Genomic DNA, 14565 nt, shown 5'->3' with positions numbered 1-14565 from the left:
AGAGTGCTTAAACACACAGAAAAAAACATGGAGCCTGAAAAAGTGAACAGTGGAAGGCCATAAGTAATGCACCCATGTTTCGGGGGAGGGACAAACACACGAAGAGGAAGGACTACAGCACAAATAACAAAGCAACATTTCCACTGTGGTGAAAGAACTGTCCTCATCATCTGGTGAGTTATATTTACAGGAGAACCTGGCAGCGGTGGGTGTGCACCAAAAGGTGCAGGGACAGAATCAACAAAGAAGTCTGGATGAAGGAATCGTTTGAAGGGGATGGTGGTATGGTTACGTGAAATGCAATGTCAATTTTTAAAAATATTCATTTTGCATCATGAAACAAATCTTGGGCCTGCGGTCACATACTGAGCCCACCTTGAATTCAACAAGCCTTGGACCTAGGCAGAAAGATGATTCGTCCAGTGATTCTTAGCACTATATATGTCAAGAAAATAAAGTGTTGTATCGAGTTCCATTTGGGAGGGGGCATCGGGGGGAGTTAGTTTCCTATTTAGTTTTTTCAGGCATACATTCACCTTAGTTGATGTCCTCTTAAGTACGGATCTCTGTGTTGATGGTGCCAATTGCAGAATAGCACCAGGTACTGCAGGTCAGTACTGCAGTGGGTGTCGGCAGCATCCCGTTGACTGGTTTCAATACTGGCGCAGATGAGGGTAACGCAGACTAGCGTCGAGGTGCATGGGTAGTAGTGATGATGAATGAGGGTGGGGTTCTAGCACTGGACTTACAGGTATGTCGGTCCCCGTACAGGTACAGCTGATGGGTTAGGGATACCACCTCGGGACTGGGGAAGTTTAGTAGAGCTGTGTGTGAGACCAGAGTGAATATTGAAAGGGTGTGAGGTGCTGTAGAACAATCACTAGCAGATCAGCTGGGGAATCACAGTACTGGAATTAGGGTGCTCTAGGACCAGGGCTGAAAATGGAAATATAGAAAAACAAGTAGAAATTCATGTACTCACTACTAAAAAGGCCTGTACTCCCCCATTACAAGTAATGCACCAGTGCTGGTACTCTCCCATTACAAGTAATGAACCAGAGCTGGTACTCTCCCATTACAAGTAATGCACCAGTGCTGGTACTCTCCCATTACAAGTAAAGCACCAGTGCTGGTACTCTCCCATTACAAGTAATGCACCAGTGCTGGTACTCTCCCATTACAAGTAATGCACCAGTGCTGGTACTCTCCCATTATAAGTAATGAACCAGAGCTGGTACTCTCCCATTACAAGTAATGCACCAGTGCTGGTACTCTCCCATTACAAGTAAAGCACCAGTGCTGGTACTCTCCCATAACAAGTAATGCACCAGTGCTGGTGCTCTCCCATTACAAGTAATGACCAGAGCTGGTACTCTCCCATTATAAGTAATGAACCAGAGCTGGTACTCTCCCATTACAAGTAATGGCCAGAGCTGGTACTCTCCCATTATAAGTAATGAACCAGAGCTGGTACTCTCCCCTTACAAGTAATGCACTAGTGCTGGTGCTCTCCCATTACAAGTAATGAACCAGAGCTGGTACTCTCCGATTACAAGTAATGCGCCAGTGCTGGTACTCTCCCTTTCACATAAATAAAGTGCAGGTACTCAGTACCTACCCATTTAAAGCACTGTCTGGGACATGGACTAGCCGCAATAAAAGTGCTGCCCCTTACTTAGTGGTGTTCCTGCTTTGTGATGGGACTGCATCACCGAGAGCACATTGTTGCAAGTGTCTGTATTGTGTCAACCTTGAAACTTGTTTTGGGAAGTGAACACTTCAGGTCTGGGGATTGGAGCGCCCGTTACAAACGAAAACCCCCAGCCAATAACAGAGATTTATAAACCTGACATCTCCTTCCGTGTCAGCCAACCAATAATGCACGCCTAGCTTTCCTTTTTCAAAGCTGGTTAATCCAACATGTTCAGTGCTGTGCAATGCAGGTGAACCAAGACTACAACTCCCAGAATGCATTAGATTGTCAAAGAAAAGTCCAGGGTGAGCGAGCATGGCCTGGTGAAATAGCGGCAGGTGACAACCCTAACCCGTTCCCCCACTTTCCTTTATTCTCGCCCCACCCCAGGACCAGGGCTACTTTCCCTAGAGCCCCGGTCAATAAACTGTGCACGAGACAGGCCCCCCTTTTAAATGAACTATCTGGGCCTACTCCACGCAGCGAGGATTCCACTTCCGGGGCTGTTCCCTGCCCACCCTCAGGTACCCAGAAGCCTCAGGGAGAAAAAGACACAGCTGCTCGATCACCCGAATACCACGTGGCCAATCACAGTCCCCGCTCTCACTGAGGAGCCAATGAATGACACCTGGATTGTCCACCTGGCTTCATCCCCTCGAGCTACCTGCCTCATCCTCGCTCCCGCTAAGATCTCAGGGAAGTCTTGAATTGGCCATAAGACCGTCACGTGCCCGCAATAGGCGTGGCTTTTAATTATGGGAAAGCCTCTGATTTGTCCAAAGGTGACCACGTGACCAAATGCCGCACCTGCACTATTGATTTAAAAATGGGCAGAAGATGCCTGTATTGCTTTAGTTTCATTCGGGTAAGTGTGTTAGTATAGGGAACTTTGTTTTACTCTCTTGTTTAGCTTGTCGTTAGTGGTTGTGTTTCTCCTGTGTAAGTATTATTTATGTGATGGTGTAGTTTACGTTTTTAGCAGTATTTTTTAGTTCTATTGTTTATTGAACTTTCACAGTTGGTTTTGTGTCTGTAATTTTCTGGTTTTGTAGTTTTAGGACTTCGATGTTCATTTTGCTAGCGCAGAAAAACGTTGATGAAGGCAGAAGATGGAACGGTTTTTCGGAGGCCGGTGGGTGAGCGTTGGTGGTAAATTTATTTTATGTCCTTGGTACACTTTCATTTATTTAGTCGTTTTTGTTGATTAATTTCATATAACGTACTTTGAATATAGATTTTTTTTGACCAGGTAATATTTGTTTTTGAGAGGTTGTCATTATTCAATTTGATGTTTTAAAATGATTTTGTTTTTCTTCTTTTATTAGTAGTTGAAGTGAACGTTAACTTCTGAACAAATCGTTTAAAATGCTGTTTAGTTCTGCTTTCCAATCTTGGTCGTTTTGAGGTAAAATGTTAAACTTTGTATTGTGGCATTTATTATTTAAGCGTATTTCTCTATAGGTAGATGCTTGCTTCCTCCCCCACACGAAAAATATACTTTTAGTGTGGTTACTGTAAGCTGACTAGTCATGGCAACTTTATTTCCTTTATCATTCCCATAAAAAAAGCTCTCTGCAAGGAACGCACCCATCTGAGAGAACTGGAGTTCTCTTCAAGTAAGCACTTTAGTAAGTTAAACTATTGATTTATGACTATAGTGCAGCGTCTCGCAGGGAGAAGTCCAACTCTGAGGCAGTTAGAAATGCTTTCTTTGTATTTGTAATGTTTGCTGTTGGAACTTTTAAAGGTAACCTTTCTGTACACCTTTGGCTTTAAGGTGGGGGAAGGGGGCATTTAGTGTGGGTTGCTGACCGCTTAAATCAGTTTCATGATTAATCCACATTAACGCTGTCTGTTCGCAGGTGATTCTTGAAGCCCAGGAGCCTGGCTCCAAGGTGAGGCTCCAATGTTTCTTGCAAGGTTATTTACCAGAGGGTCCTGACTGCTTGGAGCTCTAGGTGTTCAGTCAGAGCACGTGTTTTTGTTTGTGGGTGAGGCGCTTAAAGGATCAGCACCGCTTATTATGAATTTGGAAAGCAGGTGACTCAGAACAGTTTTCGGTCGCTGTTGATATTACCTCTGTCTCCTGGGGAAGCCGCTGCAAGATCAGTGCTGTTCCTTATTTCTCTTGTATTTTAGGAGCTGTTGATAAGAAACATTCCTTGTTTCTGGGTTCTGTTCTTTGTACCAGTACAAGGGACCAGAGTTGGTAGGTTGTTTGTGTAGGTGGCACACTTCTCTCTGAGAGGGTGGTTTTGGGTTTTCCTGGGAGTGCTGTGAATGTTTCTGATTTCCTTTAAACATGGCGTGCATTGTAATTTGTTTTTTCTTTCCATACAGGTTTGTAGCTAGTTCTTTGTTTCCTATAACTTTTCAGAACTCATCACTTTGCAAGCGGTGGGGATGTATCAGATGGTATTTTGCCCGCTAGCCTATGTGACGCTGGAAGGTGGTCTTCAGTGCGGTGGGCGCAGCTGTGGCTTTAACCGTCTGGTGGGACAGTTGAAGGTTTTCAGACCTAACCAGACATGAAATTACTTTCTTGATTTGCTTGTGCCCTCTCTTCTTTCTCTCCCCCCCCCCCCCCCTTGAATGTTTTTCTTTCAAGTGCTGTTTTTATGGCTATTACGTTAACTTTTTTTCCTGTTTTCAGGTTTTTGCAGAGTAACCTGTTGGTACACCGTGGTATTGCTTGCCTTGGCAATTCCCACACTTTCAGTTTCAATGGCTGCCAGCGTTTTGATGGAAGTCCTGGCCATGGAGTACTTAGCTGGTTCTTTAGCAGGTCTCATCTGCCAACATTACTCTTCGCATGATCTCTCCTCGGCAGCTACTGATAAATCGGAAAGCTGCTTCCTTTTTGCAAGTTTTTTTTTTTTTTTTTTTCCTTTTTGGACTGAACACAATTGGTGTGTTCATTCAAAACCTGGTGCCACTGAGAATTTCTCCAGTCTTGGTATTTGTATTCTCAGGGTTTAAGCCAGCCTTGTTGAATTTCTCTAGTTGGCAGTCTTTGCAGAAATTTTTGATGACAGCACAAGGTGACTGCATTACTACATAGTGTAGTGAGCAATCTCGCAAAACTGGTACTGATGCATGTGTTCAAAACCTTACTGTGATGCTCAAGAAGGCTTCTGCTACAGACTACAATGTGGCTTTGTAACCAGACTCCATGAACGTTGATGGGGAGGACCCATGCAGAGAATCTACTACAGCAACTGCACACCCAGGGAGGCAAGGGGAGTTGGAGGCCTTAAAACCGAACAAAATCCTTATACGCAGAAACACTGCCTGGTCCTTAGTGAAATTTACCAGAGTAGTGTGAAGTCTTAAACTCCTCTAAATTTCCAGGAAAGGTGTTTCTGCCGTCATCTCGTGATCTGTATGTTAGTGCCCTGAGTCATGTAACCTTGGCTCTTCTAGTCTGTTCTTGCCCTTCCCAGAAGAACCTGGCTATCTCCGAACTTACTGTGCGTTAAGGGTGCTTAAGCCAAATCTTACTCTAACATTGTAAGTCTCTGTATCCCACAGACTTCAAAGCTGTTTTGGCCAACAAAAAAGCACTTTTAGCCCTACTTTTCTTGAGGATGGAAAAGCAGACCCTTGAATGAACAGATTTTGTGGGGGGGGGGGGGGATGATTCATTCTACTACTGGCTTAAGGATGAATTTGCCCACACAAAAAGGAAACCATTCGATCTACCTTTCATCGTGCTCCTGCTTTCACCAGAGAATCTGATCCAAGCTAAAATACCACCCATGTGAGCAAGTCAGTCCCCTCCTCAAATACTTCTCACTGCTCCTATGTGTCACAGTTCGTAGTATGGATTCTATTATCTAATCCCTAAATTGCTGTGTGGCTTAAATCCACACGTTATAGCTTGATTTAATAATCTTGGTGATGGGCAGTGTCACTGGGTGAGCAGATGGCTGCTCTGACTTGGATTTTTTTTTTTTCTTCAAGTGAAGGAATGCTACTGCCAAGATTACACTTTGTAGACCATACTTTTTTTGGTTCTGGTTTAGGTCCTGCTATAACAGTTGCCCGCTTGTTTGTAGTGCTCACCTACAGTTTGTGAGGAACTACTATAATCTCTTAGCAGGCTGTCCGCTGGTTTTAAGGCTGGAGTTGGTCCTGTGCTTTTCTCTGTGAAAGCCACAGCCAGTTGTAGAATGAATATTTGTCTGCCGCCGTTCTCTAGCGGGTTTTGGAACGAACAAACCATGGAAAGGATTTTTTTTCAGTGAAGTACACTATACAAGGGTAGGGTGCAAGAGGGCCATTAGAGGCAGTGGCAATGTAGAGTAATGTACGTTGGTAGATAAGTAACTTATTTATTATGCTTTATTAATTAAAACCCTTGCATACATTTGAAACGTATAAAAAATCTAAGCCAGTTTTTAAAGACTTTCAAAACAAGTGGGTGTGCATTTATGTCTGCTAAGGGTCCTGGTGAAATGCAACACCTCTCCATATCATCATAGAAGCACCTGTATCCAACTAATTACCCAAAAATAAATGCATTTTCCCTAAGCTACGCCCCTGTGCATTCTGCTTTCAGAGTGGGGTTGATTAGGAATGCAGGCTGTGAAAGTACCAAAAGCAGGCATCCTACCAGTCTGGTCTAGTGAGCTTGAACAAATGTGGCTGCAGTTGTTTTGGTGATACATTTTATAGGGGTGCATGACCCCAGCATCCTGCCGTACCATGCTCTTTTAGGGCTTCTAGCAATAGCTTCTACGTAATTATTAGCAACGCGATACTTCTGATGACCCTGCCAGACCCACTCAATGTGTAATATTGTATGGAGTCTGCTCTGACAAACGTGCCCATCATTCTTTAATCTTTATTCTGGACTGTACAATGCAGTTCCCTGGTAGTCTCCGTGCCCAGTGAGAACTGTTAAAGGGCATTCAACAATCTGAAACCATGGTCTTTCACTTTTCACCTACTTCTCCTGATCTAAGCATGTGGTGTCGGGGTGAGACACTTGGTGGTAGGGGGATTTCGGGGAGGGTGCAGGTATTGTTTCAACTTGTTTGTAATGGGACCTGTAAGTGGCATATTCATGCTAGGCCTTTCCAATAAGCCTTTATACGCTAGGTGAGTAGTTTTCATTCTTTCAATGAGTGTGAATGGAGTAAACTTCAACATGCAGCAAATTTTTCAGTGATTGTATAAGGGAGATGGAAGTGCTGAAAGGCTGACTTGGATGTTTTAGGATGATATTAAAAATAGTTTTTTCCTAGTACACTTAAGGTAGGTTGGTGCCTTTTTACTACATTTGTTTCTATGAAATACTGCCCTGCCTTTGAGAAGCCAGTTGGCAAGCTACGTTAGAAGGGAACTATTGCACTTTTTAATTTCATCCTGGGTAGTAAGATGCTCGAGTTGTGGATGGAGAGACTAACCAAGCGGTGGATGTTTCTGGATATTAACTATGATCTGGTCTGTAGTAATTTTGCTTTGTATATGGTATTGTTCCACTAGGTGGAAATACCGTGCACAGTCCTGGGGTTCCCCAAAAGTGTACAGGGCTCCAATGTAAAACACAAAGTGCTCTTAGTGGTAGTGTGGGCAAGCAGCATTAGGTCTAATAGCAGTGTAAGACATTTATTGCACATTTACCAATGAACGCATGACTCAAGAAGGAGATCCAGACCAATCTTAGATAAATACTTAGTATTATGAGACCAAGATCTACGCAATCGGGTAGGTACATTTCTAAATAAAAGTGTCAATTTTCAGTTTGGAAAATATTTTTAAGGACAATGTAAAACTACAGGGAAAAATATGTCAGTTAAAAGGGTAACACACTTACAATTCCAGTCTTCTGGACCAAAGGTTCGCAAGGCTCAGGTAAGTACCAAAACTAGACCGCCTGGTGAAGAGGTTAAAATCTGAGTTCAGCCTAATGCTTTTCAATGTAGACTGGGGTCCCTAGAGCCACACAGTTTGCAGGTAGGTAAATTGGTTGCAGGGGGGCAGGCTTTGGGGGTGGGTTAGGGAGAGCACAGAGGGGCCACTAACTAGGACAAAGCATAAAACGCCAGCAGCACAAGGACAGCTGGGTGCAGGCGGCGAATTCCGTAATGGGTGCCCAATGCTTTTCAATGGAGATTCTTCTTTTGACAAACGGGCTGCAGGCATGTCACTGGAGGTTGCAGAAGGGAGACCAACAGCAGCAGAGGTAATTAAAGATGTAAGGTGTCGGGCACCACTGGTTCAGCTCACCAAGGCCCAGGGGTTTCTGGTGCAGGTGTCTTTCGATCATCTTACCAGAGACGGTCGGTCAGGGGAGCCTCTGGATTCACATTGCAGGTGCCACTGTGGAGACCAGTCAACGCTGGACTTTAGGTCTGAATCGCTGGGGAGACATCACTGCACCAGAAGCCCAGAGCTGCTCACCTGTGCAGAGTGGGCAGGAATTGCATATCCGTCTGGATCCAGAGTCCTAGGAGTTGGTTTCTTCAGGACTGCTCCGCTGTCCACGGGAGATGAGTATTTCAAAGGCAGCAGTCCTCCCAGGGTTTCAGAGGTTGCTGGCTGAAAAACTGGTTGCAGTTTCGCAGAAGCTGGAGACTGGCTGGACCCAAGGCAGTCTTCTCACCCACCGGGAATGTTGTCTTTTTTTCTTTTGGTTGTCTCGGATCTTGTTCCTAGGTCTGGGGGAGCCACCCAACTACTAGATTTAGGGGAGTAGCAGGTAGGGTCTATGGGTACCTTACCTGGTGACAACACCCTCTTATGCCACCTTCCTGTGGGGGGGGGGGGGGCATAGACCTAGCCCTGATCGGAGGGTCCCCTCATCTTCAAGGCAAGGACTGAAAGATGTGCTTTACCTCACTTGCCCCACCTTAGGGGTCCAGTTGGCAGAGGTGGAAACACCTTGTTCTAAGTTTTCCCACCCAAAGTGGGGGTGTAAACCAGGAGCTGCCATCTGCTGCTAGCAGCAGAGCCTGATTTTTCACATTTCAAAGGCGGCAGGCCTTTGAGGCTTCCTCTTCAAGCACTGGCCCATCCTGGGGTAGGAGGTGTGACACCTCTGCCAAGGATGTGCATTATTTCTGGTCCCAGAGAACAGGGGCGCTCCACCCAGGCATCCAGAAACACATCTGGTGGCTGGCTGCCTACAGCTGGTCAGACCACACCAGGGTTGGTAGGTTTTCAGGGGGCACATTTGAGATGCCCTGAGTATATGGTACAATAAATCTCACACTGGCATCGGTGTGGATTTGAGTAGTTTGGTACCAAATACTCTTTTGTTCAGTGAAGCCATCATGGTGCTGTGGAACTAGGGTTGTCTAGTTTCCAGCCCAAGTACTCTATGGCTTCATTGGCTCTTGCACTAACGAATGGACCCCACTATTGTAGGGACATATCTTACCCTGCAGATATGCCCTCACCGGTGGTATATTGTACCCTGCCTTAGAGTGCTGAGGCTTGTTTGAGGGGTCACTTACTTAGAACTACAGAAAGTGCAAGCTGGCATGGCACCCAGGCAGGGTGCTATGTTGAATTTCTTTCTTCTCACCGGGAAGGGGCAGGAGTTCCAATTGGGCGATATGTTTTGAGGGAACAAGCTCTGGTATAGGGGACATGGATGACATAGACCCTGTGTACTACATTTGAAGCCACATCAAAACCAGGCTGGAAGTGGGGGCTAATTGTGTAAAAGAGGCAATTTCTTGCATGGTCTTTTTGGACCTTTCTACAGCCTTCAACACAGAGCCATGCAGTCCTGCTGGAGTGCCTAGCAGAATTGGGATCATTTGCTTGGCCCTTGATCTTTTCTATTCATTTTTAATAAGAGAGCAGTGTGTCCCTTGGAGAGTTTCAGTTTTTCGGTTTGTCTTGTGGTATCCATAGGAGGTCATCCCTGAGCCCTACGCTTTTTAACATGAATGTGGCCCCCTTAGCTAGGTTGATCCAATCCTTCAGCTTTGATACAGTGTCTTATGCTGACGACACTCATTGTAGTGTAGATCTCCAGCAATGTTGACTAGATCGCTGACTCTTTTAGGTGACACTTGTGTGCAATTATCTGGATGAACTGCAATTGCCTCAAGTTGAATTCTGTAAAAAGACACAAAGGTTCTCCTGTTTCGGAAGGACACTGCTCTCTTGGAATCAATCTTGGTGACCCTGGATCCTCCCTGTGCCAGTACCCAAAGTTAGGAACTTGGGGTTACTTTTTAATTCTCATCTATCATTCGGGGATTAGATTTATAAATTGATCGTGTCCTGTTTTTCCTGCTAAGTATTTTAAGAAGTTCTACATTTTATTCTGTTTTCCGGAAATTAGTTGTCATTGCGTTATCAAGATTAGATTACTACAATGCCCTTTATATGGGTATAAAACACTCTCTAAAACTTCAGGCCCTGCAGCCAATCGCAGCTTTAACAAATTATTGAAGTTCAAATCTGTTTCGGTTGCTTTATCGTACCTTGTGGTTTGCAGTTAGTGGCCTTTAAGGTGCTCTGTTTGGTGCATAAAGCACTTTGACTCGATCGTAGTACCTGGGGGAAAAAAGGTATTGTATGCTCCATAATAGACTGTTGCAATCTGCAACTTCAAAAACGGTTCTTGTTCCAATCTGTCTTTTGGGGTGACAAACTTTGGTCATTCCACCTGTCAACTTAGGAATTGACTGCTTAAGCACCTTAAATGTCAATTAAATTTGACACGCTCTCGTAAGCATCTGAAATCCTGCCTGTACTCTAGTCTTCATTTCCCCCTGCGGTTTCATTTCAAGAAGTTAGTAAATGTTGGCACCAAGATGCCCAAGGGCATTTGTGTGCTTTATAAATTATGATTCCAATGTGGTGGCTATGTCCACATTTGTTGGAAATGGCAGTTGCCTGGGCTCCCTGTGAATGACCATATATGGAGCTTAAAAAGTCAGCACGCTCCTGAGTAGGAAAGTGTCATTCGTGTTGCACTCAGTTTGAGAGACGAGTTCCCTGGGTAAATGAAGCAAAGTAAACTAAAGTTGAATCCAAAAGTCAATTCAATTTATTGAACCATTTGTTCAAAGTAATGTGGTAGAATTATTTTCATTCTTATTCAAAAATCATTAATCCAACTGCCCAATGCATTTCGGGCTATTTTAGCCCTTCAGGGGCGGCGCTCTAAAAAGGACAAGGTCAGGAGTCAGTTTGTCTTCATATATGGAGCTTAGACATGTCTAGTGCTTATAATTGCAGTGGTTATTAATTCTTGCAGCAACATCGTGACTATTACTTGCACATGCCAATTAAGGGTGCATGGTGTCTTTGAGCTGCTAGCCTCCCCTGATGGATGGCGAGTGGAGGTCTAGTCTGCATCAGTCTGTAGACACAATGTGGTTGAGTACCACTAAAATGGGTAGCAGTGATATCCTCTGAGTACCCCCAAAAAAGTTCACATTTAGTTTCAGCAATTATCCAGCCTCTTGTCTTTATTTTAAATTTTTTTTTTTTTTATTGTCCTTCGTATTCCCACTTTCTCTACTTTCTTATTTCTTACTTCTATTATGTGATGACTAAATTTAAAAAAAGTGGCTTTTTTTTAAGCCAGACCTCAGCACTGCAGCCGGGCCCCATGTGGGCACCAGTTTTGTTTTGGGGCGGTGTCCATGTGGGTAACCCGGCTGCAGTGCTGACGTCAACTGAGAGGAGGCAGAGATTGGCTCTGGTCTGTCACCTCTCTCGAGATAGCCTGAATTCTGGCACCCAAGGGCTGCATAGAATGCCTCTATTCAGGCATCTCGCAGTGAAATCTACTCCAGTCACTGGAGGAGAAACCCTTATGGTTGAGAAAGATGCTACCACCTTTGACATTGGAAGGCCCTATTGCTGGTACACTATTGTATTCTCTACTTGAGCTTTGTTCTAATTTGTCCTTGTTATCCATCACAGATTTCCAGCAGCTTTAGAAGCAGTCTTCTGTGTCAGTGCTGCTTGAAACATATCAAACTCAATATTAAGGGTAAGTCCTCTTATTAGATTCTGCTTTCTTACTGTCATTTGTTTTAATGACTAAATTAAAAGTAATTGTTTGAGCCTGACTTCTGGGGCCACACATGACCACCTGTTTTGATTGGGATGTCTCAAGGGGTGAATTGGCTGTAGCACATGATCAACTGAGAAGTGAGGTTGGTCTCGTCTCACCTTGAGTTCTGGCATCCAAGAGCACCCCAGAGTGCCAATCTTGAGACTGACCAGTGAAATTTGCTCCATATAACTCAAAGTAACACCCTTAGAGTGGGGCAAATGCAGGAGCCTTCAAGATAGAACAGTCTTTGGCTCTTGCTGTTTTCTTGTGATACAATCACGCTCTTGACTTGGGCAGAAAATTATTGCAAACTGAACTGAGGTACATAGTTGTTTCCAATCCTAATGTTGATGTTTTCCACAGCCTTGGAGCAGCCTTCTGCATCTGACCTGCTCAGTTGTCCACTTTGTGAAGCCTTTTTTTGAATCCGACTTTGCCTGCACAATGAAAGGTGAGTTATGGGTTTATAAAGTGTGCAACCTGCACTAAATAAGTGTTATGCATGTGATCAAACTTAGTTCTAGTAATTTGGATCACTGCCTTCAAGGTGGTGGCAGAATGGCATGTGTAAGTTAAGATTGCGGTGAGGAGTGGAGGTGACTTGGAGAATCAAAGGTGCATCAAGGGACATGAGTAGCTTACTGTGCCATGAGCACATCTGAGAATGGATGTGCTGCATCAGGTCTGTGACTGGCAGATCCTACTGTTTTGCAGTAGGGTGTGGTTTGGAAGGTAAATCTAGGGGGGTTATGAAGCTGTTCAAGACTGAAGGTTCACCTTGTTGGAAATCACCCTGGAGGGGTTGGGATATTTAACTGTTTAACTGGGGTCTGCAGGAAAATGAGAACTGGTAATATGTAAAGATCAGAGGGTGCATATAAAGCATCTTGCAACCTCAATTTAGAGGAGGGAAAGGAAACTTTAAACCTGGTCCCATGCAGATAAATGTCTTCCATAACAGAAGACTCCCATGAATCTTAATTGGTGTATCTGTCTGCATACTGAGTTGTAGGATTCATAAGAATGATGCTGCTCCTAAATGCTGTAATCTCTGCAAAGTGTGGGCCCGCAACTTAAAGGAGTGAATATGACCAAGGGGAGGGTGGTGTGTACATTCTTTCAAGAACACCAATTTAAAATTAGGTCTGCAACCGTTATCTGTGCTTACTCAAATGTACTGGTGTGCTTGGGAGAGCCTTTGCCACTAAGTGGAGCAATCTTACGGGTTTGGCTTATAGCAGTGAGTGGAATTAACCTGTACAATTTTTAGTCCTAGTTGACTTTGGATGCTTCATCTCTGGTGACCGTAACTGTCCTCACTCATGTTCTTCCTCTTGTTTTCTTGTAGGTGACTCTCCTCCCACAGGAAGCCTCTTGGAAGAATTCTTTGGTGGCCAGACTGTCTCGCTTCACAGCTTCTCATTATTGAAAAAATAAAGTGTTGAACTGAATTCTTGTGTCCTGTGCTAATTTTGAGAATGGTATAGAGTGATCAAAGTTTCCTCAGAGGGGCTCTCCTGTGGGTTGATTGCAAATGGTATTCAGGCTCATCATTAGATGGAATAAAGCACTTTCTTGTGATGGGTAGCTACCTAATTTTGTAAAATTGCTTCTCCCATAAGTTTCTTCCAATGCAAGCTGGCAATTAAAGGGGTTTTTGTGGGAGAAGGGGAGCGAGTTAGTGCTCTGTATATTCAATTTTAGTAGGTGTACAGTGCCCTGGTGTTCCCCCTCTGAATTGTTCCTTGTTCACTAGTTTCACCTGCTATATCAAGACTGCATTCCCCGCAGCACTTGGAAACTTGGAGAAGGCTGCTAGGAAGTGGCTTTTATGGGTTGGTGACAAGGGATGGAATGAGTGCTATGGGGCTTGGCCAACTGCATTGAACCCAGCTTTCTGAACTATTCTGGCTTTAGTTCCTTCAACACCTGGCCAGGCAGTATTTCACAAGGCATGTTGGAGGTCTGAACCTCTTCAAAGAGACCTTATGCTCTAGGTGATGTGTGATGCTGCTATTAAGCCCCCAAGCTCGTGTCCAGCAGTGTCACTGGTAGGAGCCTACAGAGCACTATTGTAGGAAGGTAGGATCTTTCTGCATGTGTACCCCCACTTTTTGCTTGGTGCTGTTTTTTGACTAGTCTGACTGGGATCCTGCTAATCAGGACCCCAGTCTGTTTTCTCCCTAAACTGGTATACACTAGGTACACTCCAGATTGGATACTGGGGTACCCTGACAGTCCCTAATATATGGTACACATGTACCCAGGGCATCGTTACAGGGACCTCCCATAGGCTGAAGCCTATATTATACCACCCATGAGGCCATGCAAAATGGAACTACAGGTCTGCCATTGCAGCCTGTGTAAGCTGGTGCTTGCACCACTTGCAATAGATAGAGGGTTACCTATAGGTCACTACACTTAAAACCTATTGGTCACCCCTATAGCAGGCCTTTACAATCTTGAAGGCAGGGTGCTGGGTTTTATGTGAGAGGGTGCCCCTGCATGAGCAGAGCACCCCTGCCGCCTTCGGAGACCATTCTACTGGGTTGTCTGTGACGCAGCCAGACATAGGTAGAGGTGCATTATATGGCTTGTGTAAAGGTGAGAGGTACGATTCCACCTTTCTGAAGCTAGCTGCCTGGGGTCCCTGGTACCAGCCTTCTCGACCCAGACCGGACAAAATGGTTGCTGCCAACCAGAGACACATTTCTGCCCTCCAGCTGCTGAGCTAAGCTTGAGCAGGGGGAAGGCAGGACAATAGACATCCTGTCACAGGAAGGTTTACCACCTGACAGGATTTAGTGTATTGGGGCTGGCTGGGTGCACTTCCAAA

At 44.7% G+C, this 14565-nt stretch overlaps 1 long non-coding RNA gene across 3 annotated transcripts; it reads left to right on the top strand.

The window, feature by feature from the left end:
• The first annotated feature begins 2744 nt into the window (after window positions 1–2744).
• On the top strand, window positions 2745–13180 carry LOC146772352 (uncharacterized). 3 transcript variants are annotated; one of them, XR_014972237.1, is made up of 4 exons: window positions 2745–2825; window positions 11594–11663; window positions 12093–12180; window positions 13078–13180. It is a non-coding gene; the product is annotated as an uncharacterized LOC146772352 (long non-coding RNA). The 3 variants fall into 3 exon arrangements; XR_014972236.1 differs by having other exon boundaries at window positions 2745–2842; XR_014972235.1 differs by lacking the exon at window positions 2745–2825 and having other exon boundaries at window positions 11365–11663.
• The last annotated feature ends 1385 nt before the right edge of the window (window positions 13181–14565 follow it).

This window comes from Triturus cristatus, chromosome 12, assembly GCF_964204655.1.
Source record: "Triturus cristatus chromosome 12, aTriCri1.1, whole genome shotgun sequence".
Taxonomy (NCBI): Eukaryota; Metazoa; Chordata; class Amphibia; order Caudata; family Salamandridae; genus Triturus; species Triturus cristatus.
Note: the sequence above shows the minus strand (reverse complement) of the source record. Positions and strands in the feature narration are given on the sequence as shown.